Consider the following 8688-nt stretch of genomic DNA (forward strand, 5'->3'; position numbering starts at 1 on the left):
TGCTACACTGAGCCTATCTGAAAAATGTTACACTAAAATTTCCATCTACTGCTTAAAATCCATCTGAAGCATCTATGTGTCTAGATTCGGAAAAAAAAATATATAATAAATATAATAATTAATAAATATAATATATTTATATAAAATATAATATATTTATATAAATATATATATTTATATTTATATTTATATTTATATCTATATTTATATTTATATTTATATTTATATTTATATTTATATTTATATTTATATTATATTAATATAATAATATAATAAATATAATAATTTGGCAAAAAAACAGGATTGCACTTCAAGTAAAGAAGTCTGCTGGAGAATTTACCTAAGTAGAGATGTCAAAAAGAGCCTCAACAGATCAGAAGCAGCTTAGAATATAGGAGGAAAATTATGCATATAATTCTCAAAATGAATCTCCAACTTAAACTGACACAAGAAGACGCACGTTGTCACTTACTGAAATACATGCTTTTAAGAAAAAAATCCTCCGCCCCCAAAAAAAGCTACAAATATTTTCATAGCAAGCTTCTGATAGCAGTCAATATTTTGAAAGAGTAGCTGACAAGCTTAAAATGTATTTGTGCACGTGTATGTTTATAACCAAACTCAGACGCAAATCTTACAAAGCCAAAGCTCGGATGAACTTTTCACTAACATACCTAACCATTTCAGTGCAGCAGCTTAGAAGCAGTAAAAGTGATTTCTGTTCTGTCCACCTCATATCTACTCATTTACACATAACCACAAATGTGTACCCAACTACGAAATACCTGTGAAAGGCAATTCAAGTCCATGGGTCAAAGAGATGCCATAGCACACCCTGAACTGGTACACAGACTGAATAATGAGGGATTCAGGGTACCGTCAGACAGTCCAGCACACTAATATAACTACGTTGACCTATCACACGAGATGTCCAGTTTAACCCTACAAGAGACCTAGCCATGTAGATCTTTCAGCTTTTATCCTGAATTACCCATAACAAGGAACTTATTGTGCTCTCCCAAAATGTTTTCCATCAGTTGACACTTAGGCCCAGGTGTGCAAAGTTCTCAGTACTATGAACTTGTCTGCAGTCCTAGATTGTTCAAGGACGTGGATAGATTCTAAGTACCATTGTATTTAGTTTTCAATTACAAAATACAAGACCATGTAATATTTTTAATTACTCAAAAGCACTTGTTATTTTTTATTCAAATTACACAGTTTCCATGCTGAGCAGGAAAACTTAATACTTTTATTCTGGCGTATATTGATAATAGATACTGAAACTAAGTCATGAATATACCAGAGTTAAACACGACTGGATTTACAAAAATTTTGGTAGTATTTTATCCTTTGGGAGCTAACATGTAATACATACTCAAAGAGTTATTTCTTGCACCAGGAAATTAGTGTCTTTTAATTAATGATGATGGATCTAAGAAGGAGGAAAAGCAATGACTTTTAACTACAACTGTAAAACAAACAAGCAAGCAAACAAACCAACAATTATATCAATTACAGAAATATTAGCTATATTCAGAATTCCAGTGAGTCCAATTCTTTTTAGGCCTCTTTTTATATGTGATATACTAATTTATGTACTGTAGAATCTGATTCCAGGCTTACCATAGTTTATCATTCACAAATGAATTCCCTTGAATGTGTAAAACACACTGAAGACAGTCACTACTAGGGCATATATGAATGGCAAATTCAAAAACTGGGATCAGTATGCACCTGCTATAATGCAACACGTCATGCACAGCTAATTTTTCTTAAAAATGCGAAGGACACTTATGTATTTTCACCAACTGTAACAAGAAAGAAGAGTGGTAGTTTGCTGTCACTGTTGTAGGAGTCTTTTGTGCATACGACTCCCCTTGCTACATCTGCCAGTAATAAATCACATTTTACACTCCTTTAATTGGATTACATACCTAAGAAAGCACTGTTCTGAGTAAGAGCTGGCAAAAATATCAGTATCTATACAAAGAAGTAAAAGGGAAAATAATCATGGATGTTAAAATATAGTACATCATATGGCAAGTCTCTGAATTGCCTTGGTATTTTCTGTTTACCTGTATTTTTTGTGTTTCTTTATTCTAAGTGTAGCATTCCCATGGCCAATTCATCAATACAAACCAGTCCAAGCTTTCTTCATGATTTTCACTAGACTAAAACATCTGTCCACACTGCCTTTATGTAAGGCATAAGGAAAACTGCAGATTCTAAGGGCTAGGAGAAAGCCTGGGTCTTTCGAGGACAATGGTAAAACTTCTATTAAGAATCACACCAACTAATTTATCATTTCCTGAAAAAGATGGTGGTAAAGTCTGGTTGGGCAATATCACTCCCACGACTTAATAGAACTTCAAGCTGGTAAAGGTTCAAGCTAACCAGAAGGGTAGGTTCTACTAAATCTCAAAGGTTTTCACTGCCTGTGCTCACAGTAGAACTAAGCCCAAAGAAGCAACAAGTTGTTGCTCAACTCTGAATGTAAAGAACACTTCAGTATGTTGATTTGAGCTAAGGAAAAAGGAAAAAAAGGAGCCTTTAAGGAAAAAAAAGGAGCCTTTCCCTATTTCACACATCACACACGAGATTTCTCACTCAGGCCTCTTCTTCTTTTCTTCTTAATACCAATGAAAAGTCAGTAATTTAAAGATAGTACAGTATATTCCACAGAATGGCGTGAGGGGAATTCTGAAGAAAGAAAAAAAAAAAAAAAAAAGATATTCCTGAGAAAAGTTGTAAATATGAGTGAAGAAGCCAATGAGAAAGAAGTATAGACTTGTGGACTTGGTTTTTTTGTTTGTTTGTTTTTGTTTTTTTCTTTGTTTTTCTGCAAAAAGCAATTCTAAGTGATTTATGGTCAGATAACTAAGATTCAGGGGAAAAAAAGCAGATTTGCAAATAATAGGACAGATTCTGTTAAATGACCTCTAAATTGTAATTACATATTTTACATATACATTTACTTTCATACATAAAATTGGATTTGCATATAGCTTAGAGGTAGCCCTGAATCATAGGGTTTAAATCTGGAGTCAAAACTCTTTCTCTACAACCATAAAGCTGAGGGAAGCAGGGGATTGAATATAAGGATTTTTAGTCTAATTTTCTGTACGAAGTAAAGTAAATGTGATTTTAGGAGACAGAATAAGTCATGTGAGAAAGCAAAGTAAAAGAGATTTCCATTTAATTCCCAGAAAAGTATACTTAAAGTACAGGATGGAAAAAAATATCATCATCTGATAATGTGTCATGAAAAAATATAAGGTGTAATGAGAGAGATTCACTGATTTGCAATGTTAGCAGTTCTAAAATAATTAAAACACAAGGAAAAACAAAACAAAAAAGTTAAAAATGTCAAGGCTGTTGTCTGCATATACAACGTGTTAGATTTACAACTTTTTAGCAATCTAATAATTTAGATTTAGTAAACATATTAGTAACCATCTTCTTAAAAAATGGAAGATACAAGTATAAATTAAATTCATATAAATCAGCCCCTACATGTCATTGCTGCAGCTGAAATACCACTCCTATGGAATTAGGTAAGTTTTGTATTAAGAAAGGGCTGTGTAAAGCTAAATAAACTATCTCTGTAATATAAATTCTGCTCAGTTTTAATGTCTCAGTAAAGCACATAAACCTCTGAGGCTACAACATAACAACAAAGATAACTAACAATACAGAAGAATGCACTAAATTCTGGTTCCAACAGCAGGTGCACACAAAAACCTCGAAGGACTTTGGAATCTAGACTTCATGGTATGAAATATTGACATTTCATGTGATTAACACATCTCTAATTCTATCTGGAACAGCTGTACATGTTCTCACTATATAAACAAAAGTTGAATTATTTCTTTTAATTCTACAAAGCTTTTGTTCTCTACAATATCATGGCAGCAATGGGTTCCAGAGCTTACTTACACATGTATAAGAAAAGAAATCTAGAAATTCTTTAACCTGTTTTGAAAGTTCAACCATTTGACTTTGCTGATTATCTAATTAGCATAATGGTACAAGAATCAAAATTAAAATGTAATTTATTTTCTTTGTACCACACCATTCACCTAAATGAAACAATGCATAAAATTTTTGGTACTTCTAATAATTCTGAATCCATCTGCAATATTTTCTCTCAGAGTATAATATAGACCTATTTCATAAACTAATAATAGTATCATTTTTTTCCTGTATAGTGTTCTGACCATTTTTTTTTCTTACTCTCTGTATTATTGTATGTTATACACCAGGGCTGCAAGCTCATATAGTGTGAGGATCAAAACATCCCAAGCATGAGGCTCCATTTCCCACTAAAGAATCCCAAGCTGCCAGCCTGATAAATTAATGTAGCCGATACAAATGCAACTATGTAAGCATATTATCTTGCAATTTTCTAATGAAGAAACTTGCAAAACCTTATTTTTCATATAAGTATTTTATGATTTCATGCATCTGAAAAAAAAGTATATATATACATAAGCCTAGTATGCAGATACAGAAAATACTGAACAGATTCTGCTATTCATAGAATCACAGAATCATAGAATCACAGAATCATAGAATCATAGAATGGCTTGGGTTGGAAGGGACCTTAAAGATGATCTAGTTCCAACCCCCCTGCCATGGCAGGAATGCCACCCACAAGATCAGGTTTGCCAGGGCCCCGTCTAGCCTGGCCTTGTACACCTCCAGGGATGGGGCATCCACAACCTCTCTGGACAACATATTTCAGTGCCTCACCACTCTCTAAGTAAAGAATTTCTTCCTAACATCCAATCTAAATCTCCCCTCTTTCAGTTTAAAACCATTCCCCCTTGTCCTATCATTATTTACACAAGAAAAGAGTCCCTCTCCATCCTTTTTATAAGAACTCTTTAAGTATTGAAAGGCCGCAATGAGGTCTCCACAGAGCCTTCTCTTCTCCAGGCTGAACATCCCAAGCTCTCTCAGCCATGTAGGAGCTATGGAATACTCTGTACACTGTTATTCGTCTTTGTTACAATTAAAGCTAGACTAAGTTAAAGATTTCATTCTCCTTGTAAGCATGATTGTACAAACATTTTTTTACACTTTTACATTAATTTGAAAGGCTTCTTAATTCACAAAGTTCTAGGGTAGAAAATACATCTTAGGATAGGGCAGTGGTCAGACTTGAGCAATTCTGAACTACAGGGCAACCAGTAGGCAGACAGAAATGCAAGTCTGATATTTGACTTGTATCTAAATCTGCTTTAACCTTATGCAGGGTACTAAATTTGCCACTGAGGCAGTTCAAAACGTGGTGGTTTTAAACCACATTTTCTCCAAACTGTACGGGTACAATTTCTGTTCCTTGTATCCTACAAGAAACTGCACAGACTTCACACTGGTCAGCAGTCATGCTCTCCCAGAACAGTGTTTCTGCAGTTCCAAAATAGACTGTATTGTAAATATACGTTATATGGGAATCCTATGCAAATGGTTAGATAAAGCCAAGGAACTATGAGTTCTATGAGAACTATGACTAATAAGCAAAAATCAGCCAAAAACAATGAGAAGAGTAAGTCCAGGATTACATGTTGCAATTAGTCTATAAAGATGATAGAAAAATTCCTAGACGCCAACAGTCTTACAATGCAACTGCTAATTTCACCTTTTTATTGTGGATCTACCTCATGATAGATAAAGGCCATCTCCAGGCTGCCAAGACCTAAAATTTAAGTGAAATACAAAAGCAAAAACTATTTCTTCACATGCCACTCAGAGTGCTCAGACAGTACCACTTAGCAACCCAGCAGAAGATGCACAAGCCAAAGACCCTGTTCCAACCTGTGCACCATGCACGATTCACTACTGTTGTACATTGAGCCATGAAGAAGTTTAGTTAATCTTCACTCAAGAGACTCAGGGACCTCAGTTATATAATACATCATAATAATGTGCAAATTATAAAGCTTTTGAAATGATTTTGGAACAGCCAGTCACCAAGGTGCACAAAACTCATGGACTAAACTGAATTTTCTATTGACAACTATATAACTCATGACTGTACAACCCATTAATGAAAATAAGCCTAATCGTTAATCTTGATGACTGGAAAGAGTTTGAGACTGAGACCACGAAGAACAAACAGAGACCTTATAGTTACTATTTGTATATTGCTATTATTTAAAAAGTTTAGACAAAGAAGCGTATATTTTGCATGTATTTACTTCAAGATAGCATCTTTGCTGATGTAGCTCTAAATTTTCTTTGTGTTTCTAGACTATGCATTACTCTTTTAAATTAAGCCTATAATGTTTACCATAAAACTTATGCCACTGACATTCTGTACATATTTACAATAATTACAAAGCAATTTTATATAAACTTCTTACAAAAATATCAACATTCTGAACATATTATGCTCAATACAACTGTCTCATCTCTACTACTCAGGGATAGTTGCCTTACCCAAATTTCATTTGTTTTCATGCTTCCTTCAACTTGAAAGCAATGAAATAGAAAAATATGAAAAGAACTTTGTGAATTAAGAAGCCTTTCAAATTAATGTAAAAGTGTAAAATCTAAATCTGTTTTTTTGTTGTACAATCATACTTACAAGGAGAATGAAATCTTTAACTTAGTCTAGCTTTAATTATAACAAAGAACAATAACAGAGCACACACAGACTGTTACTTATTATCAACCCAGTATTTTTAATTCAGACATATCAAATCCTGGCATATTTTGAGGGCGAGTTCAATATCTACAAGAGTGGTTCAGTTCAGATAACTGGTTAATTAAACTATGACAAATATCTGTATTTGTGGAAACTAAGCTTTTAAAGAAACAGCGTCCACAAAAGATAATCACATTTCTACAGAAAGGCCCCAATTAATACAGCAGGAAAAAAATGCAACAAGCTCCTACTTTTATTATTATTACTACTACCACAACATTTTGAATTGTGAACACTGTGCAGTTTCAACTGTTTTTTTTTTCTTTTTCTTTTTCTTTCTTTTTTTTTTTTTTAATGAAATGCATTTTGGTAGCTGTTAAGAAGATTGTCAGATTGTATGCCTGCATTTTCCCTACAGAAATTTCTTTAAAAGGAGATCTTACTAAAATCTTTGTATTATTTAACTGCAGGATAGTGAAATGAAAATCCTAACTCTAAACCCAAGGTAGTTAAATAGCAGGAGAGGTAGAATTAGTCTTGTTCTGTCCTACCAGCAGCAGTCCATTATTCCTACCAGCTGGACTACTTCACACACTCAGAACTGAACGGACAGATCCAGTTTCTGAAGTTGTCATTAGAGCTTCTCTACTGAAAAGTCAGGACCAGTTTTAACCCTTGAGTTATTTCCACATAAGCTGTTTTTACCTAGAGACTTCTCATCTTTAGATTTAAAGCGGTGTACTTGCTGGGCACAGCCTAAAGCCCAACTGGGCCTGCACTCAGCACCAATATCCATGCACTTTCCTTAGGCCAGCTGTCTTTGCAACTTTACATTGTGGATGCAGACCCAAGTCTGTAAGTGCTGGTCATCTTCCAGTGCCTTTTCCAAATCTCTCAAAATTCCCTCCTTCCCAATATATGAGCGGACACGTCACATGACTAGGAAGAAGAAAAGAGAAACCAGTGACCTTTCTCATGGCACAAGAGAAATTGCAACACCAGCTGTAGCAGCAGCAAAGCAGGTCTTTTGCACAGGTGTTTTTGGCACAACTAGCATATATCTGCCACTCAGTACAACACCCTTCATGCCACCCTTAGTATGCAGCTGAGTCATAAAGGCAAGATAATGGAAGGCAGCGCTTTAAAGAGGTGATGTGTAGGTGTAGGGTGGGAAGCGCACAAATTGTACAAAGATTTAGATTAGGATATTTGAGGTAACAAAGGACCTCTGAAGGTCATCTAGCACAACCCTCCTGCTCAAATCACCCATCAGCTTTTAAGCAGGCCTTGTTCTTTAAACTCCATATCATTCACTGTACCTGTCAAAAAAAAAAAAAAAAGAATAATTAATCAAAAGAAGCAGTGGCTGAAGAATCATCCTTTCAGTATATTACTGACTAGGCAGAAAGACAGAAAGAGACTAGATTACTTTGGACCTCTGTGAGGAGATATGTTGGACTGGATTTGGGGCTCTGGGTCAGGTTAAAGTCACAGACTAGGATAAGGTTTGAGATTTCCTAAAGCTTCATACAATCAAACAGAGCTTCATAAATCAGTGAATCCAAACACGGTAACAAAGTAAATAAAGACAAAGGAAATAATGCTTATTGAAAGCAGGGCAAAATCCATCTCTTGAACAAGTATTTCTTATTCGCCAGTATTTCAAATGCATCTCTTACTCCTACAAAACAATGCACAATCATTAACAAAGCTGCAACATGGGGAAGGAAGCAAACTTGCAAAAAGTTCCTACAATTTTACAAGGTCCCCCCAAAGTTCAACTGTAGACCCATCCACGTCAACACACTTCAAGTCACTTTCTGGGACCAAATGTTAGATTTTACTTGTCATCACTTAGCTGTGAACCACTGCTGAAACTCATTATTCCCTTGACTTTCCATATGAAATATCTCAAATGCATGTAACATTTTTGGCATGTAGCTTCTAAGGTTGTCCCTGACATGCAGAGTATGCTTTCCAACTCCATCTTCATGCTAACTTGAATTACAAAAATCTTCTTGGCAGTTCTCTGC

Source organism: Anser brachyrhynchus, assembly GCF_964034855.1.
Source record: "Anser brachyrhynchus genome assembly, chromosome: 12".
Lineage (NCBI taxonomy): Eukaryota > Metazoa > Chordata > Aves > Anseriformes > Anatidae > Anser > Anser brachyrhynchus.